The 15,510-nt window shown below is 37.3% G+C and overlaps 1 protein-coding gene across 2 annotated transcripts in view; it reads right to left on the reverse strand.

Moving 5' to 3' along the window:
- Positions 1-14,150, reverse strand: part of nrip1a (nuclear receptor interacting protein 1a) — a 180,022-nt gene extending 165,872 nt beyond the window's left edge. For both annotated transcript variants that reach the window (XM_039744545.1, XM_039744547.1), the window contains exon 1: positions 13,840-14,150. The gene's annotated coding sequence lies outside the window, so the exon portion shown is untranslated. The remainder of the gene's footprint in view (positions 1-13,839) is intronic.
- Positions 14,151-15,510: the final 1,360 nt, after the last annotated feature.

The raw sequence follows: 15,510 nt of genomic DNA on the forward strand, positions 1-15,510 counted from the left end.
GACATGTTAATGCGGGTACGGTTGGAATGATAAAGTAAATGGGTACCTGAACAATGTAAAGTAAGTCTAAAATACCTACACAATAACTATAATCGTAATAAATGAACAATAAAACAGCGGAGAAGCAGTGGATTAAATAAAAAGGCTGTAGTTATCAGCAGGGAGACGTGAATCCTGTGGCAAAGCAAGGAAGGGAATGTAGAGACTGGAGCGACGGACGGCCTTATATAGGCAGGCAGCCAACAACGTGGGAGGCGTTTAGATGGGGGACCCAATGCCGTCTCACACGGTGACCGAGCTGCAGGCTATGGACGTATATATGTATGTAAGTAGGATTCAGTTAGCGTTGGGAACCCGCATATCAAATTTCTTGAAGATGGGCCGACAGTGGCATCATACCACCAAAATACGTATCAAATTTCAGCCTTCTACCTACACGGGAAGTTGGAGAATTAGTGACGTTGGAAAGTTCAATATGGTGGCTAAAAGTGGCGTCATACCACCAAAATAAGTACGTGCATTGGTTTCGGTTAGCGCAGGGAAGCCGCCTACCAAATTTCGTGAAGATGGGGCCATAAATAAGAACGTTCAACATGGTGGACGTTGTTGACTGTTATGACCGTTACACGTAGAATTTCGAAATGAAACCTGCTTAACTTTTGTAAGTAAGCTGTAAGGAATGAACCCGCCAAATTTCAGCCTACTACCTACACGGGAAGTTGGAAAATTAGTGACGCTGGAAAGTTCAATATGGCGGCCGACAGTGGCGTCATACCATCGAAATAAGTACGTACATCGGTTTCGGTTAGCGCAGGGAAGCGGCCTACCAAATTTCGTGAAAATGGGGCCATAAATAAGAAAGTTCAACATGGCGGACGTTGTTGACCGTTATCGACCATTATGACCGTTACGTGTAGAATTTCGAAATGAAACCTGCTTAACTTTTGTTAAGTAAGCTGTAAGGAATAAGCCTGCCAAATTTCAGCCTTCTACCTACACAGGAAGTTGGAGAATTAGTGATGAGTCAGTCAGTGAGTGAGTCAGTGAGGGCTTTGCCTTTTATTAGTATAGATATACACACATACACACACACACACACAAACTTTAATAAAATCCCATTCTTAATACATATGCTTTAATACGGAGTTGGCCCACCCTTTGCTGCTATAACAGGTTCAACTCTTCTGGGAAGGCTTTCCACAAGGTTTAGAAGTGTGTTTATGGAAATCTTTGACCATTCTTCCAGGAGAGCATTTGTGAGGTCAGCCACTGATTTTAGACGAGAAAGCCTGACTCACAGTCTCTGCTCTAATTCATCCCAAAGGTGTTCTGTCGGGCTGAGGTCAGGGATCTGTGCAGGCCACAGGCCAGTTAAGTTCCTCCACACCACTCTACTCGCTCATCTTTTTCTTTAAAGACCTTTCTCTGTACACTTGTGCGCAGTCATGTTGGAAAAGGAACAAGCAGCAACAACCAAGCATAAAAGAAGCGGCAAAGAAGCCTTTTGATGTTATGCATCATAAATATGGAATAAAAGCAGTGGCAAAGAAGCATTTTGCTGATATGGGCCAAAATTATGGAATACTTTTCCAATGGAGACATGCCTGACTAAAATTATACACCATTAAAAAAATACTAAACCTACTTTTTTAATTTGGTCTTTTCATAACTACAATTTATTTCTACCCTTAATAAACTAGATTCGCACTGTATTATTATACTCTTCAGTGAATCTGCAATAATTATTAATCTTTACTTTTCTGCATTTTCTTTTTGGGTTTCTCACCAGCACCACCTGATCAAAGTCCTGTGCAGCCATCTGTGATGTTTGAATGTTTAAGAAGAAAAAAAAAAACAAATACCCCAACCTGCCACAAGACCCACTGCATCTAATCTATTCTAAGGTGAAGCCTTAAAAAAATCAAAACACAACAATAAAGAACAATTTAAGTATATTTTTGCTACGCAGAATGCCCAGTGTGGACTGGGTAGTCTTTTGGCCTGGAACTCCTACTAATTTTGTTTTTTCTAAAGAAAACAAAAACTCCAGTTTCTCCAACTTAACTGGAGTTTTTCTTTTTTTTTTCCTACCCTGGCCAATTAACCTTATCATGGGATCATCATTTACAGATTTTTAAAAAACAAGGTATCAGTTTCTCTTAATTACAAATCTATATTATGAAAGTCTGCATTATGTATATTTGTATACACTTTATGCATTATTTTTTATATCTAATCTTAGTTTGTTTTTCTTTGCATGTAACTACATCTTTGACGTTTTGTACGGCACCTTGAGCCACATCATTTGCATAAAAATGTGCTATAGAAATATAAGTTGTTGTTGGCATGTAGACCAACATCCTGTTAGCCTCTTTAATCACTTCTATACACTCTATGGTAATTTAGCCTTAACTGATACCTATATTTTAATTTACCTGACCACTTCTCAGTTTATACTCCTGTCCTTCACATTTGTCTTCATGGAAATATGGCATTCCAAAAGAAGGTATTGAGACTTCTTTTGATTTTGCCACTTAACAAGAAAGACAACTATCATCTCCAAAATCACATGCTAAGCATCCACCATGTGAAGGGTTTTGACAAGAACAGGTCATTCATCCAAATACAGCCTGTTTAACTCTATTCACACCAAAGGTTTCCAAAACATTGCAGCATTGAGATTTGAATTTCTAAAAGGTACTATTATAGATTCCACTACTTGGTGCCCTAATCTTTTTGAAGAACAGAACAGATTTTAAAACAATAGGTCAAAATATGTTGGTTGATCTATAATTGTGAAATATCAGGCCTAGATAATGTTTAACAATTACAGCTTATTATAAAGCTGTTTAAGATTTTTGCTGCTCTGGTTTCTTCCTTACTGCATAACAGCTATATTGACATCTGCAGGCTTAGTTTTCAAAAAAATGGTGTTTGAACTTTACATTTTTAGATAAATTAAATGCAATAAATTGAATGTTTAACATATTCCGATTGAACAGAAATGTTTTATTTAGCAAACTTACTATTAATATAATTTACCATTTTATATCTGTTCTGCTCAGGGTGCATGTTTATGCCACCACAATCTGAAAAATTTTGCAAAAATTTACAATTTCTGGTAACCTTGCATCAGTGGCTAATACTGTCTTTTCTTTATATATGATGAAAGGCCAAGCAAAATGACACCTTTAATTGGCTAACTATAAAAGGTGTTATTTTGCTTGGCTTTTCTCTACATTCATAATGGCTAACACGGTACAACACCCTAGTACTTTATATATGGTGAGAAGTAAATCTAAAGTATATATTATATGTTTTCAGTGTTTTCCTATAAACCAAATAACTAATGGCACACTGAAGATCATACGGAGATTTCATAGAAAGGCTAAAATGATAAAAACAGGAAGAGCGTTTAGGGGCAAAAAAGTGATAGGACAACTGAAGGATAAGCACTGGCACCACGATGAGGAATAGGCATGGAAAACTAAATATGAAATTATGACTGCAAGCAATTATGCAGTTGTTTTTTCTACTTGTGTTTACCCTTTTCAAACTACAATGAACCACCAATAACAGAGTCATGTTAAGTAATTTTAAGTTGTATATTTACTAAATCTTTTTAATTTTTATTAAATGTAGGTAAAAGTGACCAATTATGATATGTTTAGTAACTTACTAAACAAACAAACCCTAGCTACAGAAACAAGATAGCATTCATTGCCAATGACATTCACACACTTGGACACACGCAAAACAAAGATGACAGGTGACTGAAACCAGGAGGCAGACTGGACAAATAAAAACATGAACCAAAGCAAACAGTTCTTCAGTAATACAAAAGGTATTTGATTTGTGGAAGCAGCTAAAATACAATTCAATCATTACTGGTTAGCAGCAGGTCAAGACAACATAGGGCAAGCACAGATAGAACAAACAAACTTCAATTTTTTTTTAATTAATATAGCAGTAAACCTTTTTATGTATAATGGTTTTTGTCTTTTAACACATTTTAACACAAATGCAGGTACAACACAGAATGCTATATTAAGCTAACACTTTAAATCCATGCATGTTCAAAAAAGACTATAACGATATTGTCTACAAGAAAATAACTAAAAATGTACACATTCTTACCTTACAAAGAATGGTATTTATTTAAATCTGCAATTTCAAATATTAATTTAAATTAATTTTACATAAGTAATCTTTAAAAATAGTATGAAAGATTATATCAGAAAATCTTCACAAAAATCTGCCAAACTATCACAAATATTAATTTTTAAAACATACAAACCACATAAAAAAGGATTCCAAACGAACTTATCTAGCTATACACAAAAAACTGCCAACATGCTTTGCAAACAGTTTTATTGTTGTTTTATTTGCAACCTATTAACTAATCAGTTGTTAAACATTTTATATAGCTGCTTAACCAAACACTAAATTCCATTTTTTATGGGCTTTGATCTTCGGTTATGTATGTGAAAAAGCATTATAGCCAGGGGTGCACATAACTGGAACGCTGGTACGCATGCGCGACAAAAATTGTAAATGCGTAACGTCATCTGTGTCCCTACAGTGCCGGTGCATATCTGACGGTCAAAGAGGGCATAAACACCTCATGTTGCTAATATAAGTTGTTTTCTTTTTGGTTTTGATTATCTTGTGTTGCCAATATGTCTAAAAAACAACAGATATTAAGCAGCTACTTTGGCGTTTCACCACCTGCAAAGAAACAACAAGCTGAGCCAGAGCAGAAAAACTTTTTTTTCTGAAAAGTTGCTCCAAGATGTGCCGTGGCTTGAAGCCAATGATGGGTGCACTGAAATGTGGTGTAAGTTGTGCCACTCGCATCCACATATCGCAGACAAAACAAGTGCTTTTTACACAGGTTCAAAGAATTTCAGTCATCCGTTATTTGACAAACACGAAAAGAGCAAGGAGCACATGAATGTAGTACAAGTTATTTCTAATAAACAAGCTAGTCAGGAAGAAATTTCCACTCACCCGCTAGCTAGATGGCGAACAAAGGTAAATGAAGAACAACGGCAAGCTCTTTGCAATATTTTTCTTCTTGCCTTTCATAAAGCTAAACACACTCGTCCCCTATCTTCCTATGCTGAAGATATTCCTTTACTGGAGTAGCTAGGAGAAAATGTCGGAACTGTGTATCATTCACGTGAGGCAGCCACACGGATAATGCAGACCATCACGCACACACACTAGAAAACTGCAGAAAATCAGCTGATAGCAATGTTCCGTACTGTGAGACCTTCAATTGCCCTGTGGTCAAGCTGCTGCAGTTTTATTTACAAAAAGGTGGAGCAAAAAATACGGCTGTGCCTAATAAGTTGTGTGAAGAGAACGGGATCTCCTTTGTGAAAATGGGTAAATGTCATAATATCTGCAAGGAGGCATGACACACTGCTAAAAATATCAAGATTATTGCCAGCCATTAAAATGCAACTGGCCGCGAGTGATAACAGTGACTTGCAGCATATCTGCACAGACCAATTTCAGTGTTTTCTGGGCAACGTGCTTGACATTGACAAGATTTTGAAGACCATATCCATTGAGTTTCAGAAGGAAAAGTTGAGCATTGGAGAATGTAAGGATGAACTCATGGTGGCCATAGGACAGTTCACACTTTTGCTTGATGCTGAAGGCCACTAAAGAGCATATGCTGTTTCTAATGATGATACTGACAGGGACGAGATAAACTTACTCAGGGGATTAACTGAGGAGTTTGGAATCAAGATATGACTCACTGAAGTCATGTGATGATTTCTTAGTATTTGATCCTTCAACTTGGCCTCAGGAAATACAAGATTTACATCATTTTGGCAACACAACAGTTTGTACCATTCTTCAGAACTGTGAAGCCATACTGAATCTTGACAAAGACACAACTGCCACAGAATGGATGCGCTTAAAGCAAATAAGGGAAACACTTGGCAGCATCCTCTGTGTATGACTTGGTCCAGATAATAAATACAAGCAATCCAGATCTTTACTCTAACATTGTCAAATTGCTTAAACTGTCTCTTACACTGCCTTTGTGCAGCCTGTGAGAGGGGATTCTCAAATCTTAACATTATAAAAAACAAAGCACAGATCTCGTCTGTCACATGCTCACCTCATGGCCCTAATGCACATCCACCAGTCAAAGAAGACCAGAAACATTTGACCCAAAACCAGTGATTGACCTGTGGATGGAGACAGCTAAGCGGAGACTTAACCAAGGAGAGGGAGATGCATCTGCAGCATCATCATCTACCATGCAGGAAGCTGAAGTAGAGGACTGTGAGGTAGACAGGTGAGGAGGACAGTGAGGAAGGTTGGACTTATTAAAACCTTACTCTGTATACAGTTGTCAGGTATTTCTGATTCTTACCTCTTTTTAAGCTGCTGCTATATTTTTATTTTATTATTATTGTTGTTGTATCTGTATTTATTTTTTACCTTACTATTAAATCTGTTATAGAAATTGTTTTGTTTCAATTTTTTCAATTTCTTTGGCAAAATTGTTTATGGTCATGCCAATAAAGCTCTTTGAATTGAATTGTGTACCAAACTCCATCTGATGGTACTCACTTGAGTAACTCACTGAAAAAAGTTATGTGCACCCCTGATTATAGCTAAGCTGTAGCTATACCTAAGATAAGCAAGAATCAAGTAATTCATTGCACCTTTAATGTGGAACATAACATACATAGGTAATAATTTCTGTAAATTAATGTCCTTGTTATATATAACAGGGTGACAATGGTGTGATACCCAGCAAAACAACAGAAACACCAAAATTATTGAGAAAACACAAACAAAAGAACTACAATTTAACAAAGCACTAAGGCCAAGACCAACTTGTGCCATGTACACTTATCTAGTCTGTGATTTTGATCATGCCTTTTGTTAGGTAGTCTTTCAGGTTTTCCTTTCACTGCTGCAAAATAAGGACTTTGATTAAGGCTCTTTGACTAGCAGTGTGCAGGCATTCAGAACCAATTCTGGGATCTGTGAACCACAGCAGTTCCTAGCATGTAATCCTTAGGCCCCCCTGCATTTTCCAGTGCTCCCCACATCCTTAGGACACAGACTTATCCTGAGGCTACTTTCTCCAACAGACATCTAGCCAAACCAGTTATAGGGGATTTCCCTTCCAAGGCCTGAAGAATGTCAGCCTGAACTGTCCAGTACTCAAGCCAGCTGCTAGGGATTTCCTTTTCCTAGTCTTTCTCTATTCAGCAGGAAACTAACACTCAACTGACAATTACTTATAATGGGCTAGTCCTGGACATTTTACGAGGGTATTTTCATTTACAGGGAAAATGCTTTTGGAAAAGCATATAATTTTAACATTACCATATCACTTCTCAATGTTGTTGCTTTCATCATCATGCAAACAAACCAGGGCTGGTAAGAAAAGGACTTAATGAGGTGGGAAGGTTCCTCATCTACTAAGATATGACTTGTCATAAACGCTGACAAAGCAAAAGTTATTTGTGCTTAATTAGTTATTACCTACAACCAGCATTACCAAACTAATAAGTTAACCATTGTTTTTCTTACTGCTTAATTCAACACAAACTATACAGACATGTTAAAATTTGGACATTTGAGTTAATTACCATATGCAAATTTTTAATCTAAACGAAATACAGAAGTCCTCTATTTTACATGCATTTTCATGAGATACTGATGTATATTTTATTTTGCCGTCCTGAATGTGATGAGTTGCAAAAGTGGCTGTGTACAGAAGAAGTACTTCCAGCATGTTAGAAAGTCTTCAAATGAAAGATCATTCATGGAAGAGATGTCCAACATTTTTCTGTTTTTTTGTGGGATGGGAAGTCATAAAATCATCAGAAATAAATATTCTTTATTAAGGCTTTGTTTTTTTGACTAATCTAATGTATAGGGATACATAGAATTAAATGTAGATACAGTATTTAATTATTCACATACCAATATCAGCTTGAACTGGATTTGTACAACTAGACAATAGATATTAAAACCCCAAGTCAGAAAAGGCTGGGATGGTATGGAAAATGAAATTAAAAAAGCAGCAGTTATTGATACATTTACTTTGACTTTTATTTCATTGCAGAAAGTATGAACACAGCATATTTCATTTTTTGTCTGGTCAACTTCATTTCATTTGTTAATATACATCCATTCCTGCATTTCCGGTCTGCAACACTTTCCAAAAAAAAAGTTGTGATGGGGGTAAATTAGGGTCAGTAATAAAGTAAAATAATTAAAATATTGAAGTGATTTCAAGCAAGATGGGCACAGGATCTCCAGTTTGTCAACAAATGCATGAGAAAATTATTGAAATGTTTAAAAACAATGTTCCTCAAAGAAAGATTGGATGGGGTTTGCATATTTCTCCTTCTACAATGCATGAGATCAATGATTCAAGGAATCTAGAGGAATTTCAGTGTGTAAAGGGCAAGAGTGCAAACCTAAACGGTACACCCTTGATCTCCGATCCCTCAAATGGCACTGTATCAAGAACCGTCACTCATCAATAATTGATATAACCACATAGGCAAGGGATTGCTTTGGCAAACCTTTATCAAGCACTATAATATGGAGTTATGTTCACAAATTCCACTTATACTTTACTGTGTAAAAATGAATCCTTATATTAACCATATCCAGAAGTGGTATCAACCACTGGATTGACCACTGAGCTCAGAGGCATCTGGGATGGACCATCACATACTGGAAAGTGTACTGTGGTCAGACGAAGCAGATTCTGCAGTATTCCACATGTTTTTTGGAAGAAATGGATGCACTGTGCTCCAGACCAAAGACAAAAACAACCAGCCAGACTGTTATCAGCAACAAGTCCAAAAGCTAGGGTAGCAAAGGTAATTTACATTTCCATGATGGCAGCATTAATGCAGGAAAGTACATTGAGATTTTAGAGCAACAAAAGTTGAGTTCAAGATGACATCTTTTCCAGGGATGTCCATGCATTTTTCAATAAGATAATGCAAAACCACATTCTGTACATATTACAAAGGCATGGCTGACGAAGAAGAGGGCAAGGACGCTGGTCTGGCCTGCCTGCAGTCCTAACCTCTGCCCAAAGGAGAATATGTGGAGAATTTTTAAATGACAAATGCACCAAAAACAACACCACTCTGTTAAACATTTTAAGACATGTTTTCAGAAAGAATGAAACAAAATAACACTTGAAACATTTCATCACTGGGTATTCTCAGTGTCCAAATGTCTTTTAAGCAATGTGAGAAGGAATGGTGACATTACATAGTGGTGAATGCTTTCTCGTCACAACTTTTTTTTAAATGTACTGTATGCCTGAAATGCAGGAATAGGTGTACATTAACAAATGAAATTAAGTTGACCAGACAAAACATGAAATATATTGGGTTCCTACCATCTGCAATGAAACAAAAGTCAAAGCATATTTAAGAATTTTAAGATTTTTTTTGTTTGTTTTTTCCATACTGTCCCAACTTTTTGTGATTTGGGGTTCTATTTTACATGATATATATCTCCTCTTTTTACCTCAGCAAATTAATCTGAATCCAAATAGGTTACAGACCAAGTGAACTTACACACACATTAACTGCTCATTCAACAAACAGAAACAATCAAATATTTTATTCTACAGGCACTGATCCACAACAAGAAATCCATCTTTTTAGTATATATTACCTTTCATTGTGAATGGATTATAAAATGATACACATGTACAACAAATCATACAATGAAAAAGCCTAAACAAGTAATTTTTATTAAAACAGTTAATGTAATAAGTTGTATCCATTAAAGAGAAAGTATTTTTCTCTTTAAAATTTACAATATCTTTGGAGAATCTCTATGGTGCCTTTTCTCCTCAACTTTTTGCTTCTTTACCCACTTAAAGCACGTCTGCAAAAGCTTGTCTGATATGCACATAGTCTTTATAACTGTAACCCTGTGACTTTCTTAAAATAGCTTGTAAAACTTGTTGTGTTATAGTAAATTTTTAAATTCTTATTGACCTTTAATAGAATAAAAAGTATTTATATAGGTATTAGAAAACTCCATATTTCTGTACTTTTAAGAAACATTAAAGATTTAATTGCTATCTTGGTGTTTTTAGGGATCAAATGATATGTTCCACACCATAATTTCATTTTCACAGTATCTAATACAAACCATACTATAATACGCCTCACACAACAGACATTTCAGATCCTCAGACGAGACTATTCACTCAATCAGCATCCATTTCGAATTGTCATTTCAGACATGACACACACCAGATTGATTTCTGTAACTAATACAGCTACAGGCTGCAGGTTGCTAAAAGCATGATAAATTTGTAAATGTATTTTGTGACACTTATAATACTTAGTGGACTACTGTTAAATTGGTAAGCAGGAACCAACAGGTCACAGTAGCACTAAATGATGTGACCTGGAAGACATCATACTGTAGTTTACAAGACTGCCATGAAATAATTTTTATAACCTTTGGAGCTCCTTGTATAAAATCAAATGAACTTTATACAAATAGAAATTCACATACAAAACAAATCAAATTTTCATTTTGCTCCTGATTAAAACACACACACACTTACATACATTTTCCATTTTTATATGATTTAGGATGCACAGAATTACTGTAAGTGATTTAAACAAAAAACTTGAAAAACAAAAAGAAACTCCAGAAATTACACAAAAATTCTGCTTAATTTTAAGTGGTTATCCATAAGAGTGTTGGACTAATTTTTTATAAAATATAAGGGGGTCTGTGCGTTTATGAACAGTTCAGCTAGCTATGACTTTCTCTTTTTTGGCATGCAAAGTGCCTCAGTCTGGGGTTGATATTCAGGGCTTTAGGACTGATGCCAACAAAAGACCATCCAAGAAGCTGCAAGCTACTTAGTTCAGTTTCCAACAACTAGGAAAACAAAAATGCCTTACTGTACTGGTGTACTTCTACCCCTAACCCTTGGCTGTGTTTTTTCACAAAAACTTTTCCTGTAAGGTTTCTATAATGAAACAAATTTAACTCAACCACCAACATCCCAAATATTTATGATGTGCAATAAAATAGATTTTTCTAATGTAAAAATCACATTTACATCTATAAATGGCACAGTACCACAATAAACAAATAAATTTGATTATGTAATTAAATTGAGACCTTTATTTGGATTAAAACCAGCAAACACCTAAATAATTGCAGGATGATGTTCATGGTCTGGAACCTTATTAAAGCACAGACTTGCAATTTAAACTGACCCCAAAACCTTTACTGATGTATAAAAATCACAGAATGGAGGCCTTTTCCAGAAACCTCTTTATGACTATAGCAAATCTGTTGCATCGATAAAAGGCACTTACTCACTACCTATACTTGGCTACTTTTTGGGACAAACATTGAGCAGGTGAACCCTTTTGAAATGCAGTACTTTTCCATATGAATTACAATCAAACAGTACTTTGTATTGCTGAAATACCAGTACAATACAGGGACTGCAAAGAGGCGGCACCCACACACAGATGATTTTTCAAAAGACATTCGCCAGTTAAAGCAGATAACTGACAAAGACATATGTTGTAATGGAACAGTGGTTACTGTTAAAAAACTAGAATACATAGAGACAAAGATATATGTTCTACAAAATAAAAACCTTACTGTGTATACTTTGGGGATAGTGTTAGAGTTGCACCACAGATAATAGGGATACAAATAACAATAGTATATTATTTTACATTTATTGACATTACATACTGGTTTTCCCTGTAAAGTGACTTGAAATGCTATCAAAGATAACATTCTCAAACGCACTTAAACCAATACAGGTATGAGGGGGCCACGGACAATGCTTGCAGCACTAATAGCAAGGCAAGAACCAACCTTCAACAGGGCACAAATCCACTGCATGGCCCACTCACGTACACACATACTGTATATGGGGCCAATTTACAATTAACTTAATAGACTTCTTACATTTTTTAATAGAAGTAAAACAAGAGTACCCGATTAAAAAAAATCCATATACATTGGCAGAGCATGAGAACTTCACACAGATTATCAGGCATGGGATTCAACCCCAGGATAGGTTAATCAGTGTAGCAACAGCACTACCACTGCACTGCTGTGCTGTAGGAAATGTCAAAATAATAAGGACTGATTTGCTCGTTTTAAATTAATATAAATTTATTTTAAGCTCATCTGTGAATTTCACATATTTTACAAAATGTTTTCTCCCAGTTCCAATGAAAAATAATAAGTCAAACACACACAAAAAAAAAATTATACAACATTTTTATGAGCAAGCTCCATTCCAAAGCACTACACAAATTTAACAGTACATACTCAAGCCAACCTGCATTCTCAACCAGTGTGGGTAAAAATAAAATGTTGGTCATGCATGCAAGTAAGAATTTTCACTGCACATAAACTACACACCAGATGACTAAGCACCCCCCACCCACCAAACTAAATTTGAACTTGCTACCATAAAAGAGTTTTGTACACACCAAGACACTATCTTTTAAAGGTAAACACAAGTCCATATCTCTATACATATAAAGTATAGCATAACTTTCTTAATTTTACAGTAGCAATACAGGGAATTCTGAACATAGTAGATAAATTCTCATCCCATCTGAACCAACTAGTCTTCACATGGCTATGATGCTACCAGGACAGGCCTGTTACTTTGAAGTATATTAAGCAGGTTTGGTAATGCTAAACCTTACAATATTTTCATAAAGACTGCCACAGCACTGCATATGGATTTGTAAAGATATAAGAAACCCTGTATCACAGGAAGATGGCACAACCGTTTAACGTCTTGCACACCTATCATGTGACAGCTACCATCACGAATGTTATGCCAGACGGCCAGTTCACTTAGGAGGGGGGCACAGCACACTGCTCAACCTGCCTCACTTTACATTGCACTTCAGATAATGAACAACATGTCAAACATCTTCAAAGACATGCTACTTAATAAATCGAGGCACAGGTGGGATAAGTGGCTTCTTCAAGAACCCACTGGGAGCCCGATGATGAGATGTGAACACACAACCTGGTGGCTCATAGGCCAGCTCTTTGATCAGTTGACCACGTTACTTTTCTTTATTTTGGCTTCAAAACCGATGGCAAGGCAAGTATGTTCATGCTGCTGCAGAGCAAACTGTGCCGGAACAAAAGAGACTACAGGGCGACATTTGCTAGCCTACTATATTAACGCAGAGGGAAAAAAAAACAAAAAAACAGTTCAGCTGAAGAGTGGCAGACAGCTGCTCTGAAAGAAGTAACGTGACACACAGATTGCAAATCTCTTAATTGGTTAAGTAACGTCTGGTCGGCGCAGTAGAAGGAAGGCTGAAGAAAAAAAAAAAGAGGTGGAGAGAGAAAGGGGGAGAGGAGAAAGAGGGCACGGACTGACGCGTTATTCTGGAACACCCCCAAATCCTGGACGCTTCACACCAGACGCTCACTGCGAAATGACGCGCTCCCTCAGACACGCCGCTTTCCCTGCCGGGTGCCGGAAGAAGGCTCCTGCCACAATTCACTTTACACGAGTAAGCACAATCCAAGGGGCACCCGCCTCACATTTCCGAGGGGCCGGGCTGTGCAAATTGCCCACAACCATACCGCTGTTTAATGCCACCCAACTGGAGGCGGAGGAGAGCACCTGCGAACCTCGCAAAGTAGGCGCTACGTTGGCAGGCACGGCAGACTGCGCGAAGGTGTGCGACAGAGGGACGCAATTGTCGCGTCGCATTCACGATACACAGTCAGTCAGTCAGTCGGTCGGTCGGTCTAGCGCGGATAGCAGCACGACAGACATACCTGCTTTGGAGAGTTATTTCTTTGGGTGGTAGGTAGATAAAATAAATAAAGACACTAAAATAAAATAAAAACTGCAGACACTGCGTCTTTGGAAATCCTCTGGGTTGCCCGTATGACAGTTTTAAAGGCTAACTAAAAACAAATAAAAATAACATACGTAACAAAAGAAAATCCGATTAAAGAGACTGTGTAATATCACACACTGCGTGAGTTAGTCTCGAACAAGATCGGCTCTCTGCAGTACAGTGCGAGGAGGACAAGGAATTGTTTATAGCAGGATTCCCCCTGCGCTCGGCGCTGCAAAGCCCAGATCCGCCCCTTCTCCCGCGGTCGCCAGGGCTTTAAAGAGACAGACGCACTTCTAATGTTTTTACATGACGGTCGTGAACCTGATGATCTTCCGTCAGTGATTCACTCTGTAAAGACACATCCGTGATAGAAAAAGAAAATCAACTATATTGCTGTTAGCAACATACAGAATACGTCAATATAATGATTCAAATTGAGTTGACACCTAAAAATAAACTAGTTTTTTTTTTTTTTGGAAAAAAGTTCTTACATACATTGTATTAACTCTTTTTTGTCTTCACAGGCTGTTGTTAATCCCAACGTAACGTTCCCGAATGACAGCCTGCCTGAACAGTCGCGAATGTTGTAAGACCTGACCATCTCAGTAGCAACAAAAAGTATCTGAAACCTATGAAATTACTGGTATTCTTCATTAACTGGTCATAATATGTGATCTGCTGCTCTTCATCTAAATCAAATGTACAGACAAACACAATATGCTTTATGTTAATAACACACAATTATAATTCATGTCTTTAGTGAATGCACTCATCAAACATCCACCATGTCCTGAGGAAAAAGCAGTGGATTTACTAACTGGTTGGACCTCCTTCAGGAGCAATAACCTCAAACAAGCACATTCTGTTGCAAATGAGATCTGCACAATGTTCAGGAAGAATTTTGGGCGATTCTTATAGAATTTTATCAACTCAGCCATATCTTTGGATACCTGGTTTGAATGGCTCTCCTGAGGTCCTTCCACAGTGTCTCAATCGGGTTATGTTCTGGGCTTTGATAGGGCCATTAGCAATGTAGTATAGATTTACTTTGATGTGTGGGGTTATTCTCCTGCTTTATCACTCAGCTTCTGCTGAACATCATCTGATGGGCATCTGTCCTGGCATTATCCTGTAGGATACCTCGATAAACTTGGGAATAGATTTGCTTCTTGATGATTGCAAGCTGTTCAGACCCCAAGCAGCAAAGCAGCCCCAAATCATGATATATCTACCGCATATCCTTCCAGAACAACAAAACCTTAGTTTCATCAGTCCACAAAACATTTTTCCAATAGCATTGTGGAGTGTCAAGGTGGTGTTTGGAAAACTTCCGGCATGGAGTGATGTGGGTTTTTTTGGAGAGCAGCGGGTTCCTCCTTGGTACCCATTCATTGTTTTGCATAAGGTAGACTCATGAAGAGAGATGTTAACCTGTTAAAATAAAACATTCAAGCCTTTAGCTGTTACTGTAGGGTTATTTTTTTCTCACTGAGCATTGTGTGTTGTGGCTGGGTGTCCACTTCTACACAGAGCAGCCACATTACTACATCATCTCCATTTTTAAACAGTTTTGTCTATCATTTGGCTATTGAACATCTAATCT

This window comes from Polypterus senegalus, chromosome 2, assembly GCF_016835505.1.
Source record: "Polypterus senegalus isolate Bchr_013 chromosome 2, ASM1683550v1, whole genome shotgun sequence".
In the NCBI taxonomy this organism is placed as follows: Eukaryota; Metazoa; Chordata; class Cladistia; order Polypteriformes; family Polypteridae; genus Polypterus; species Polypterus senegalus.